Source organism: Spodoptera frugiperda, chromosome 7 (genome assembly GCF_023101765.2).
Source record: "Spodoptera frugiperda isolate SF20-4 chromosome 7, AGI-APGP_CSIRO_Sfru_2.0, whole genome shotgun sequence".
NCBI classification, from domain to species: Eukaryota; Metazoa; Arthropoda; class Insecta; order Lepidoptera; family Noctuidae; genus Spodoptera; species Spodoptera frugiperda.
The window spans coordinates 6,830,145-6,844,278 of NC_064218.1; positions in this window are offsets into that span (position 1 = coordinate 6,830,145).

Sequence of the window (14,134 nt, forward strand, 5' to 3'; positions counted from 1 at the left end):
GGATAAATGGTCATATGGAAATTCGTCATTTTAAAAGCTGTAACAGTAAAACTTTGTATTTAGATACTTAATGAGGAACGAAAGAACATGGTCTACTTTTTATTGCAAAAAAATAGGGGAGAGTGGGTAAAAATAGGGGATGAATGGTCATATGGAAATTCGTCATTTTTAAAGCTGTAACAGTGAAATTTTGTATTTAGACACTTAATGAGGAGCGAAAGAACATAGGCTACTTTTTAATAAAAAGGGTAGAAGGCGTAGTATGTTTGATAGAGGAGATTAATGTTTGCTTGAAAATTCGTCATTTTCGTTAATACGTTGCCTGTGGCTTCACTCGCGTTCGATTCTTATTTAAATACACATATACTTATTTAAATCGCCAATATCCCTACTACCATACTAATGTTATGAATGCGAAAGTAATCCTGTTTGTGTTGAGGTTACGCTTGCACGAATGTTTTTTTTTTGGAATATAACAACGAAACAATGTATTTTTTTATTGATAGGCAATATATAGGAAATTAAAGGATAATAATATAGATAACCTTGGCTACTTTTCATCATGATTATAAAATGATGAATCGGCGGTCGTGGTTTCTTTGGAATACATATCTTTAAAAATGCTAACAGTAACATATTCTCAAGTAATTCACATTTTAGATGACATACGGCAGCATTTTGACCACTAACACCACTACGCGGACGAAGTCGCGGGCAAAAGCTAGATTCGATAAATTTTCATTTGTACATGTCAAATATTTGTTGTTTCTAAATTCAAATTCTGTAAATAATGATTGACATTTATGCATAAACTATGAAAAGGGTGAATAAACAATTGTCTGTATTTTTTTTAATCTATTGAAAATGTTGAAAAGTGCATTAAGCATTAATAGAAATTCCTCAAATATTAATTATGCGTGCGTTCAGAAATAATGACAAATTATCAACAGTTACGCGTGTGTTCAGAAATTTATTTTGTGTAAATTAAAGTTTCTATTCACGTTTTCGAACAAACGATGCTCTTTCAATATAGTCTATTGGTGTGAATGACATTGACATTCGTATTGCGCGTTTTTTAAAATATGCAAAATTAAATGTATATTTTTCAATATTTCTGAGAGATTATCTTAATATTTCTTCGAGTTTTAAAGACTAAGAAGATTTTTATTTGCTAATAAGTGTTTGTTAATCAAGGTAAGTTCACATCTTCATTATTGATTTTTAGTAACTTTTGGTGACTACACAATACTACAATTTGGTATACACGGTTATGCAGAAAATGTATGAGAGCTTTTTATTTTCAGTTGGAATTTCGTTTTTAACAATGCTACCAACCAGACGTACAAGCTTAGGCCGCAGAACTCGAAATACGGCAAGTCAAAGAAATATAAGAGCAAATCAAACTGATGAGCATCGCGAAGCGCGAAATGAACTTGAACTGAATCGATATCAAGATAGAAATGTTGTGTTTAATCCCCACAAAGCTGCATTCAGTTATAATGTGGCAATTGATTACAGTTCAGAGCAAATTGTTGCTATTGGACTAATGAACATTGTGTGTCCACATTGGGATTGAAATTAAAAAATGAAGCCTCTGGATTGTGTTGCGCCAGCGGCCAAGTCAAATTGACGCCATTGGTACCGCCACCAGAGCCACTACATTCATTGGTTCATTTTTTGACTCATATCCAGCAGTACAATAATTGCTTTCAAATGACATCATTTGGGGCAACAAAAGTTATACGAGACAATTTTTTGCCTACTTTTAGCAAGTAAGTATAATGGCAAACGTTTTTTTTTAGTTTTAAAACCATGTAGCTGGTGCAAAATATGTCGAGTCAGTGATGTGTTTATTTTGTAAACAATAAATCAAATACATAATAATAGTCTATAATCCGAAGACTTAATCAGCAACATTTATAACATGTTGTATTTTATAGTGGCATGAGCAAGATGTTCTTGGTAAAGCCTACTACCTAAAGCTGCCGTGGAAGGCTGTTTAATGTCGAGGTTAAAAGTAGTTTTAATTTGAAATGATGTAAAGTATTGTGGCAGTATTTTGCGAGCCACATGGTGGTACAATTTGCTATACAATTGCCTGTATACATATTTATATTCTTGCAGATTCAGGGATTCAAATATATCATCAAACAGGTTCCTTATTGCCAGTGCCTGTTGAAGACTATACATTTTTGCAAATATATTTTATGGACAATTCAGCAAGAGAAGTCGATCAGCGTTGCGCACACAACAACTCAGTAAAGAGATCCATTGTGATGAACAACTTCAAACATTTTTCCTTCAACACAATGAATTAGTTGCATTAGACCGATGCATTAGACATTCACAAATGCATTAGACCGCATGCCATCAGATAATCACAAAATTGTCATCAGAGCCGATTAGGCGCCTGCAGGACAGTGAAATGATTGAATCCTATGAAATAAACACTATTATGAAAATATATTTTGTTTTTTTTTAAATTAGTAAAGTCCTTTTCAGGTATAGTGAGATCAGGAAATTATGGATTCATTTTTATATGGAGGATATTTATAGATTCCAATTCAAATTGAATAGGGACTCATACATAACTCAGCTATACAAAATAAAGTCAGAGCATCATTGCTACGCGAAAGCGGTACGAAGTTCGCTGGGTCAGATAATACCGATATATCTACCTACCTATTCCCAGCTATTAATAAAGTTTGAACACAACGAAGTCTAAACATTCATACGATACCTCACCACCGCTTGACCTATCCACTCGATGCCCGATTTAGGATCATCCGAAATACCGAGTAAAATCGATAAGTACTTCAGTCGCCACCTCCACAGAAGTAAGGCTATGTTTACTAAATGACTGGTATTTTTGTGAAGAGAATAAGGACTCACGACTTGATCAACGTGGCAGTTATCTAGTCCAGATCTGAGTAGGAGTAGCTAAATGCAGAAAAAAAATGTCTAGTATTTTATTTATTCTGCATTCTCAGTAATGGGGCTGCCTTGTTGGTCACAAATGAAGCAAGTACAAAGAGCAGATACTATAATGTGATTGTGCACTGTGACAAAACCAATAGACCCAGCCCAATGATATAATAAGTGAGACAATCTTAAATAATTTATTATAGCTGTGTTTTTAAGTATTGGCCAGAAACCTTATTTTAAATTGAACATTTTTTACTTCCGTAACATGCTCCCGAGTTCTGTCATGGTTTCAAATCTGCACCCTGTATAGATTATTTATAATAGACACGAAGTCTGCAATATTCCTCACACTGTAAAATTGGGCTTATAAAAAAACTAGTATTAATTATGATACATGTGTTTTTTTGAGGAGGAAAAATCATTCAATTGCTTCTCCTGTCTTGGGCGAGGCAAGAGGGAGTGTCAGATTCACACTGACTAAAAACCACCCCCGTTCCTATTCCTGCTTTTCAAGCCGGAACCTCGGTAACCCGTTAGGCAGTCCGTAGCTCTGGAATTATAACACATGTAGGATGTAATAACACTTTTACATACTTCTTTGGGAATTAGAAGCCGTAATGTTGTATTTATTCCACAGTGACCTAAAAATACATATTTACAAAAAAAATCTCACATTAACTTCTGAATTCTAATTTTAACATAATCTTCTGAATATAGCCTTATAATAATTACGAATACATTCTTACTGCGTAGGTAGGTACAAACATACATACATAAGTTGTGAGTTATGTCTGTAAACTTGGCTAATTACGACTATTTCCTCCAACTTGATAATATATTGTTAAATGAGAATTTGCGCACATCCGTTGGTACATAAATAAATCTTTATGTATATATTTATGTTATTGTTAATGTTGTGAATTAATTACTAAAACGGGGACATGATAGACAAAATTATTGTCTATTATACACCCTATTTAAGTACATTTACTGCATTTATGTTATACATAACATCACGTTTGTCCCCATGGGGGCAGGCTGAGACAATGGAACGCCAATTGCTACGATTCTTACACACCACTTTCGCTTCATCAACAGTCTTAATGCATGCTCATCGGTTAAAGGTACTTTTAATTTGGCCGTTCTTTAATAAATCGCCAATCAGGTCACTATATGTCCGTCTAGGACGCCCTCTACCGACGCCGGCCCAATACGGCTTGTATATTTCGTTCGTAAATCTATTTTCATCCATCCTTTCTACATGTCCAAACCATCGTAACATTCACTTTTCAATCCATTTTCCAAACAATTGACTGCATTTTCACCTTTAATTCAATTCCAAAGTCCTACTTTTTGCAATTACCTTCAGTTTGGTGTGAATTCGAACTCTGTCTAATTGGTTCACTGTTCTAGTTTTCAAATGATGGCTGTTCCACGTTCATTGGCAGAATGCCTTAAATAAAATGGCGGTTAAACGGGCCCGCTCATAACCAAGCTAGATCGTTAAACCTTCTAAAATAGAAGTTGTGACGGCTTGTGTTAAATGTGAGCCACGTGAAACGGTTGTATTTGATTTTATAATTATGTTATAGATGAAAGTAACTGCCTCGTTGGCCGAGTGGTTGCAAGTGCGACTGCCAGGCAAGGGGTGTCGGGTTCGATTCCCGGGTCGGGCGAAGTGTTACTGGGCTTTTTTCGGTTTTTCGAAAATTTCTCAGTGGTAACACGGAGTCTGGAAATGTGCCCGGTATAGGGCAATAGGCTCACCACATGGGACTTACAACATAAATTGTGAAATGTGGGTGTACATTGGCATTATGTGCCATAATGTGCACCTCTGCCTACCCCTTCGGGGATTAAAGGCGTGACGTTATAATAATAAAAAAATTAAATGAAAGTAAGTACTTGGTTACAGTGCATACTAGTTTTTGCCATCGGTTTCGCTTGTGTTTCGGCTTCGCGACGTCGCCACGACTGTGACTCGAAACTAGTAGTTTTTCTCAGAATATTTACGCGAGTAAACCGTTGTTTTCAATTATACATTAATTGTTTGTGTATGTCTTACGATAGTTATTATAAAAATATTGTTTAATGTTTATTTATTTCATTTTACACTTTATGTACAATCATACAATGGTGGATTTAATGCTAATTTGGCATTTTTAAAGTTTAATGACCACTGAAAATGTCTATTTCGGGCTTCAAGAGCTCCGTATTTTATGCCTGTTACGTGCCCACGCACTATACAACCTGTGATAGGCGTGGGACTTCTAACCCGTTAAGGCTGAGTACTACATCTAATTTTATCGACAAAAAAAATAATATGGGGGTTGAACCCCTAATTGAAAATATAGGAAAATAGTGATTTTTTCGGTAAGAATAATTCACAAATTGTTTTTTTCTCACCAAAACATTATCAAACATATGAAAAAAGTAAAGAATTAGTTAGCCTAGGTTATTAGCTACCGTTTGTCGTCTTTTTTTTTGTTTCTACGACGCATACAACCTTTGATATCAAAAAAAGTAAAAAAAATATTAAAATGGCCATAATTTTTAGGGGGACTTCGTTCGGATTCGACCCCTTCGACCCAGGACTTTTGTCGATAAAATTAGATGTAGTATTCAGCCTTAACGGGTTAGAAGTCTCGCCCCTATCACATTGTATACATATATACATTCAGTTTTATTTTTAGATAATCTACATATTGTTGACATTTGACGGCATTTTATCCTTATTTTTATTTTGCTACACAAGAGTGAAATTGATTCAGGTGGGAGTAGGAATTCCATCCATTTCCCTGTATAATTATTCAAGGAATTCTTTTAAATGAAGTTTATTTATAAAATACCGTAATGTTCGTAAAGACTTTTTAAGTGAAAGGTTTCATCTTCCGGAACTGCGGACTACCTAGCGGTTTACCGGGGCTCGAAAACCAGGAGTAGGAACGGGGTGGTTTTTAGTCAGTAAGAGTCTGCCACTCCCTCTCCTCCTAAGGCGAGAGAAGTTATTTGATGATTTCCCCTCCCTTAAAAAGGGTTTCATCTGCGAGAGGTACAAATTATTTGTTGCGCATTTATAATCTTACTAGGTGCTTTAAATCCATTTAAAGAGGAAGAAATATTTAAGGTAGAGCTTTGTTTGTCTATCCCCTTCATATTTTACTATTAATAGCGCACTTTTAAATATTACATGTCATATGTTGTGGAAAGTGTCATAGGTTATACATTAATAAACCATGTATTTATACCTATATAACTTAGTTTAAAACCTTATTGCGTAACTGTTTGTTTTCTAAAATAGAGAAAATAAAAATCCTAGTATGGTAGTAGGTAAGTATGGTACCTATGTACGAGTATAATAAAATTGTATATACATACTTCAGTTGTAACCGTTATTCTTTCCATCCCTAATACCTAGCAATATTTTTTCATTTACTTTCAGATCATCTGTTCATTTGTTCTGCTAATCATCGGAACACGAGCAGGGTACGTGTTGTTGATGGATTATACGGCTCCGTGATCAGACGCGAGCTGTTCACATCACTCATTGCGGAAAGATCACAGATATTGTTGTTATTTTGGTTTATATTTGTGTAGACTGCCTAGGCTATGATTAATAATGGAGGATTTCTGTTTTGGGATTTTATTCCTAATAGAGATGATGATGATGAAAATTAAAATGTATTTAGTCCGTCAGTTAGGTTATGAAGAAATATTAGACAGTTATTTTTTATTTTTATTATAAGGTAACAATAGTTAGATAAAAGGAATTGAAGTTTAGGAGTAGGAGCATACGTCAGAAGTGACGTCACGCGATATTTTTCAAATCAATATACCCAGGAAAGTATTTGTTTCCGTAAGAGAGAAAAATACGTGTCTAATGTTTTAAAATAATCTACTAGACGGACATTAAAATAAAAATTTGTCATCTATCCTATTGTTAATGTATTCTGGTTTCTTTATGATGATATTGTTACTGTGCCGAGTTTAGAAATACTTTTCTTTTAAAATTAAGTATTAATTATGGTTGAGTGCGTGGCTCAAGTTTGAAGTTGGTGTTACATGTTACAATAATGCGACAAAGTTCATCGATAATAAGTTTATTTTTATATCATACAAGCTTCTTCCAGGGCTTTGGTAGTTAAGTCTTTAACGATCACATATCTTCAAGACATTGATTTTTATAGTCATCGTCATGGCCTTTTTTGGTCCCATTACCGTTTGTGTACGATACCCTTTAAGTTAAGTAGTATTGTTACTTTATTAGATGGTTATATGCACACATAACATCTGCCCGTTGATCGAGTGGTTGTTTTCGATATAAAGTCGCCGCATCGAGTCTTTACCCGAAGCTGGATTTAATATAGGTGTTTTCGCTTTTTCTAAAATTTATCAGAATAGCTTGGAGTTTGGTGTTCAGCTTTGTGTGTGGTAGTAGACTCGTAATCTACACGGGACTCCTAACAGTAGGTGTTTACGCTTTTTCTAAAATTTATCAGAATAGCTTGGAGTTTGGTGTTCAGCTTTGTGTGTGGTAGTAGACTCGTAATCTACACGAGACTTCTGACAAGACTGGTGAATAGTGGGTATATGTTACCCTGTCATACAAAATTAATGAGCCATAAGTTGCAGGTACTAATATTTGTGCCCTTTTTATGGGGGATCGTCCAAACCTAATTGAGCGAAGGTGCCTAGCTTTTTGGGATGAAAGACCACCACCCCGGTGGTCAGGCACAGAGTACTCTAATTAGACCTGCTCCGGAGCCCCTATAGTGCAACGCCTGTTACGGCTCATCACTAGGGATAATGCATCTCCTAGGGCCATTCATTCTAAAGTTTTCCTACTAAAAGCATATTATTATCAAATGCTGTATTCCTAGTCCTCTCTGAATCCAAGCCAATGAAGCCACGTAACTGACCTACATTTGTTAGAAATATTTTATTTGAAATTTTCCCTTTCAACGTTACTTCAATAGCAATAAAAGGTGGGAGAAACCGGGTCATATTATATTATGATTTTTATTACTCCGGTAGTGATTTTATCCAAGCTATGAAATGTAATAGTAGAATTGTGCATTGGTTTTATGTATGAAAGATATCTGTCTAGTTTGATTGGTTTCTAGTTTTATTCGGAATTGGAAAACCAATACTTATTTGTCAAGTCTTAACAGCATCTAATCTCAATCGAAAATTTTGACTATTTTATCCCAGCTAGTATTTACGTCTACATACGTATAACATAGCGTATAAAATAGCTAACGTCTATCATTAAAAAAGACCGCTTTATCTATGATCTTATGACTGCCTAGCGGGTTACCGGGGCTCCGGCTCGAAGCAGGAGTAGGAACGGGGTGATTTTTTGTCAGTAACAGTCTGATACTCCCTCTCACCTCGCCCAAGGCGGGAGAAGTCATTGGATGATTTTCCCTCCTAAAAAACCTATCTGTCACATCCATTTAGATTTTGAAAAGAGACCAATATCCTCACACACTTTTGCATTTATAAGATTAGTACGATAGAATTTCAAAGAAGTTTCCCATTATCATGTACAAAATTCAGTTCTGAAACTCGTTTCTATGTAAATGGGTATTTATGTCAACTGCTGCTATGTAAACTGAGATAGTTAAATAATCAAACAGAACACTAGCTCGGCAACTACGAAGCTTGCGCACCCTGTAAGCAACTAAGCACTATTATACATTCAACTTTTTGGCTCAAAAACTTTCCACATAATGTGAGAGTTTCCTAGCTTTTTGTGTGAAATAGTTTGAAACTTTTGAAGTAAGCTAGCAAAATGTGGTCGTTTTTTGGGCTGTGTGGTTGAAATAGTACACAGAACAGATGGACGCCAAAAGTTGGTTTGAGTGCGTAAACAATAGAGGCTGTTAAAACTTCATTGATATTAGTTCTTGTGGGATTGGTATTATATTTTACTGTTTATATGTTTAGTTCCTAGTATTAATCCACGCTAATTTGAAAATATTATTTTTTTCTCGATGAACCTTTCAACTTTACAGTGATTTTTTTGAATAGGCAATATTTTTTATTACAATTATAAATTATACTAACTAAATAATAGTTATTAATTATGACTCAAATATTTGAAATTAAAAGTAACTTGAATTTTTTCGGTGAATTTGTGTTGCTTTTTTATTCTTTTTAAATTGTATTTTACATATATCGAGCAATGATACAAATTTTGTACTACGTACTAGATACATAGAACTAAATATAACCACATAACATCATTGAAGTAGCTACCAAACTAAACAGTGAATGTGCACATACAGTAAAAAACACGCAATTTTTTACAAATCTATAACATAATACGATTCATTTACGATCATTAAATTATATTTATATTACAAGCGTTGTGCTCCGACCTCGTCCCTTTTGCTCCCAAGGGTATTTAGGGAATTCCTTTCTTAGACCTTCCCTTACGGTAGCCAAGACGCTTTGGTGCTTGATTTTATAGCCAACAATTTAGACAGTACTTTGACCTCGGTATTCCTGATAGTGATTTGTATAAAATAAATATAATACTTAGATGAAAACGTACCAAATAAAATCTGTGTGTAGGTTTGTTATGTATGTATGTACATTGTACATATGTGTGATTGTAATTTGGTTTTATATTGAAATCATATTTCTCTATCTAATCATCATCATCTAATTGTTTTTAACCTCACACTACCTCATGCTACTCATTTTTAAGTGCTCTCGTATATAAGACAAAATTGAAAACACATTGTGTGTGTCGCACGTGGATCCAGAGCCCCGGGAAACCCGCTAGGTAGTCCGCAGCTCCGGATCAGGCATCAACTGGGCCCCATCTGTGACGGTCTGATGGCTTATGAGGAGTGCACGCAAAACGCGACAGGTCTGGTTCTGGTCGGGCGGCGTTCAATGTGCGGATCTGCGTTTCAATATACCAAGGGTTAATATACAGTAGTGACGATTATTAGAACATAAACACCACCCCTCATTTTACATCTCCTACTCCTTTTTAAAACAAATTTCAAGGACTTCTGCAGCTTTCAAAGTGATGAAACAAGTGACTGACAGCTATTGTCGTATATTCTCAGTACAACATGAAGTTATATTATGCGCAAAATGTACAGAGAACAATTTTAATCAAAATTCCTACTATTATACGTCTTCATACTTCGAGTAACTTCACTTCAATATTGTTGGGACATGAACATGATTAGATCTTGAAGCCTTACATTAAAGACCTGTTTCATATATCTTACATGTAAAAGTCCTACTGAAAGTCTTAGCCTTTTTTTTAGGGGGGAAATCATCCAATGACTTCTCCCGCCTTGGGCGAGGCTGGAGGGAATGTCAGACTCTTACTGACTAAAAACCATCCCGTTCCTACTCCTGCTTTTCGAGCCGGAGCCCCGGTAAACCCGCAAGGTAGTCCGCAGCTCCGGAAAAGTCTTAGCCTAGGTAAAGAAAAAGCGTTTGCGTTGGTGCAGGGACTCCGTGCAGCTATAAAACGATATTTTTACATAATTATTGTTTTGTACTCTTTACACCCACTTTTTTTAAAACTTTGCACCACAATAGGATTTTCTCATGTGTCGTGGGTACGTCTACAGACATACAAGTACATATGCACATGACACCCAGACCCGAAACAACAATTTGTGGATCACGCAGAGTTGCAATCTTCCTAATCCCCCAACAACCCTTAAATTCCTAACTCCCCCAAAAGTCCGGCGACGCACTTGTAACGCCTCTAGTGTTTCGGGTGTCCTTGGGCGGCGGCGATTGCTTATCATCAGGTGATCTGTCTGCTCATTTACCGGCTTATAACATTTAAAAAATGTCCAAGTGATGGTGACTACGTAATAAACATTCATCCATACATACTTAAAAACCTTTCATATTTATGATATTCCTCTGTTAACTAACAGAGGAACATTCCATCGTTCGATATCGAACAACGTCTTAGTAAGAGAAAATCTCGAAAGAATTAATCAGCGTAGAATTTTATAGATTTTTATGTCGATTACTAGTTCTTCCAAAGAGAGGAGATTGACTCGGAAATTGCTCGGATGCAATACTATCGCCTTTTTTCTTACAGTTGATTTAAATTCTTGGCGTAGGGCTTATATTTCACTGGGCGTGGGCTGTAGACCATTATCAGTCACTGAATTATGTAATTTTATTTCCACTTAGTAAACAAAGGTAATTATTGTAATAACTGCCTCGTTGGACTAGTGGTTGTAGGTGCGACTGATGGGCTAGAGGTCTCGGGTTCGATTCCCGAGTCGAGCAATAGATTACTTGGCTTATTTCGGGGTTTTGAAAATTCCTCAGTGGTAGCACGGACTCTGGAATTGTACCCGGTATATGTTAATAGGCTCATCTTATATTACATGGGACTTATAACATATATGGTGAAAACTAGGTGTACATTGTACAGTGGCATTGCGTGTCGTAATGTGCACCTCTGCTTACCTCTTTGAGGATAAAAGGCGTGACGATATGTTACAGTAATAATTATAATAAACTAAACGTATAAAACCATGCTTTAGTCTTTTTTCCTATCCATAGTTTCCTCACAGTCTGAAAGAAATTGACAAACAATTAAATAAGTTTTTTTTTATTGTTATTACACAATACAGCCAGGCAATCTTATTGTAGTTAAAAGCAAACTTTCGAATATTAATTTCTCTTGACACTTTTATTAGGGAGTTCTTGAAACAAAACAATTGGTGTGAAGTTAATAGCGCAGCAGTAAGCAATCAAAACCAGAAGCCGATCCTATTGGTCGGTGCCTTTCACGTGGTTCAGTATAGACCCCGGTGATTGATGAGTTTCGTCGAGTTAGACGTTTGGGGAACAAAGTTCGCCGTCTAACGATTACTAATGATTTCATTCAGGTCACTCGGTAATCATTCACAGTACATCTTGATTTTATTCCCAGATACACTGTTGTTCTTTCTTTTTACAACTTTCCCAACAGACGGCGACCGATCGATTCTTTTAATTAGAAGTAATTGTACAAGACAAATGAGTCTGCAATAAAGTTCAACATTTTTATCAAGAATAATGTTCTTTCATGTAGACATTTTTACTTCATTGCTTAATTTACTGTGTTCTGATTTCACACTGTACGAGTATTACAATGTCGAAATTATAAATTCTAAAATCCCAAAGCAAATTAAGTTAGTATAAAACTCGAAAATTAAGCCCAGCAACCCTTTCGTGTAATTTTCATAAAACTTTTTGGACATACACCTGTTGTAAAATTTGATGGTTGAAAATATTCTAATGAAAAATGTAACTCGATAAGTTATTCACATCGGTAACTTTACTCGGGTCCTAAGGTCCCGTACCTTAGGGCGGCCGCGACCCGGCTGCACTCATCCTGAACAATGGTCCCCCTTTTTCTCCCCTCTCTCGCCCGGCTTGCACCGACGACACTGGCAAATTTCAGACTTGAAATTTTGATGTGACCTGAGTCAAAAGGTTTTTTACGTATGATTTTTGGACAGACGGTCGCAATGGGAGCGAGGAAGTCGGTTCGTTAGCAAATGGATAAGCTTCTGCAGATTCTACGGCGCTCCGTGTATAGAGTTGGGAGTGAATGGAATTGTAGATACGTTTTTTGTTATTTGAATGATTCGCTGAGCTTAGTATGACATTAAGTCTTCTTCATTTGAAAATGTTATGAAGACAAAGAGTATTGAAGTTCAATAAACTGAATAATTTTGCTTTATACACAGCTTCGATGGAGTCATTGTATTGAAACATAATAGAAGATTAAAATGAAGACGTTGCTTAGTGTTATATGAGCCTCATCCAATTACTTTGAATTTATTGATTAATCAACTGTTTCTATCCTCTTCCTTAGCATTAAATTGGTCCTCTACTGAGCCCTTTGGACCAGGGCCCACAATCCCATAAATCACACCTCGAGCCAGTCCAGTAAATTTCAACTAAGTTTCCATTAAGGTGGAATGACTTTATTTAGGGACTTTAAGATGCGAAATTTTCATACGCTAATATTTCACGGACATCTTACAAACTTCTTAACTTACACAAGACGTGCAAACGATGCAGGGTCAGCGTCCAAAATTATCACACACTACTTGATAAAGTGAATTTAAACTTTATTGGGGTGTAGATAAAGTTGAGGGTTGTAGGTGCGGAGGCTTCGATCGGTGTCAAGTTAAGCTCAATTTGAATGTTCAGATTGTAGGAGTACGGCGGTGGACGAGTCGGTGCATTTTAAAAGATGTGCGAGCTAAGATCGCCACTTGACGTGGAGTCATCGCGCAGGCGCTTTAACTAGGGTCGCGACTCCAAGGACCAGTTCATATTTCCCATTTAGTACCTGCTAACAAATTATAAACCTGTCCAAAAGTTTAGACTAAACCTAATACTAATTATAAGTGAGATATGGATAGCGCTCTAGTCGCAAATCATTTGTTCCGAAAATAGAAGATTAAGATCATATTATAAAACTAAGTTTAGGATTAACTTCGGTGTTCATTTTCAGCGTCGAATTTACTTTTAGAACTATTATTAATGCATGCTCAGCTTCAGTTCCATCTTTGTTTAATGTTGATGAACTTAAATACTATAAATATTCAGAAAAATATATTCTATCTGAGTTCTGACTATATATTTAAGAGTCGATGTTGAGATCCTCCATTTATGCTCAGCGTACCATGAGTGATCGCGGTCTACCCACGGCTGGTTAGGTTCACGATAAGTGTCGGTCTCATTTGAGCCTTATCGCCTCCCGAGGCGCCCTGTTATCTCAGAGAATTCACTAATTTACAATCCACGAATGAATATTTAATGGCAGTGTGTCACCCCTGAAAATTTGGCTCCTAGTCAAAGAGTAGGCCGTCGTTAAGGAAAATGCAGATAGCCAACTCCTATCATAAGCTATTCATTTTCATCGCAACATCAAAACGGTTCAGAGGGAACAAAATCGGAAAAAGAAATATACATTGATATTTTGTTTATTATATCAATGCTGATAAAATTCTCTCTTAATAAGCCTAATAGACGACAAAATAAGGAAGTTGACAGAAACATATTCCAAGAGAAGAATGATTTACATAAAAGCACCGATTTATATTCAAAGTAAAACACGAAAAATTAAAAGGCAGAAATTTCCTTATTTTACCGAATTTCCCGTCTTCCGATTCTGGTCGGATGTAGTAGGCTACGCGCGGGGGTT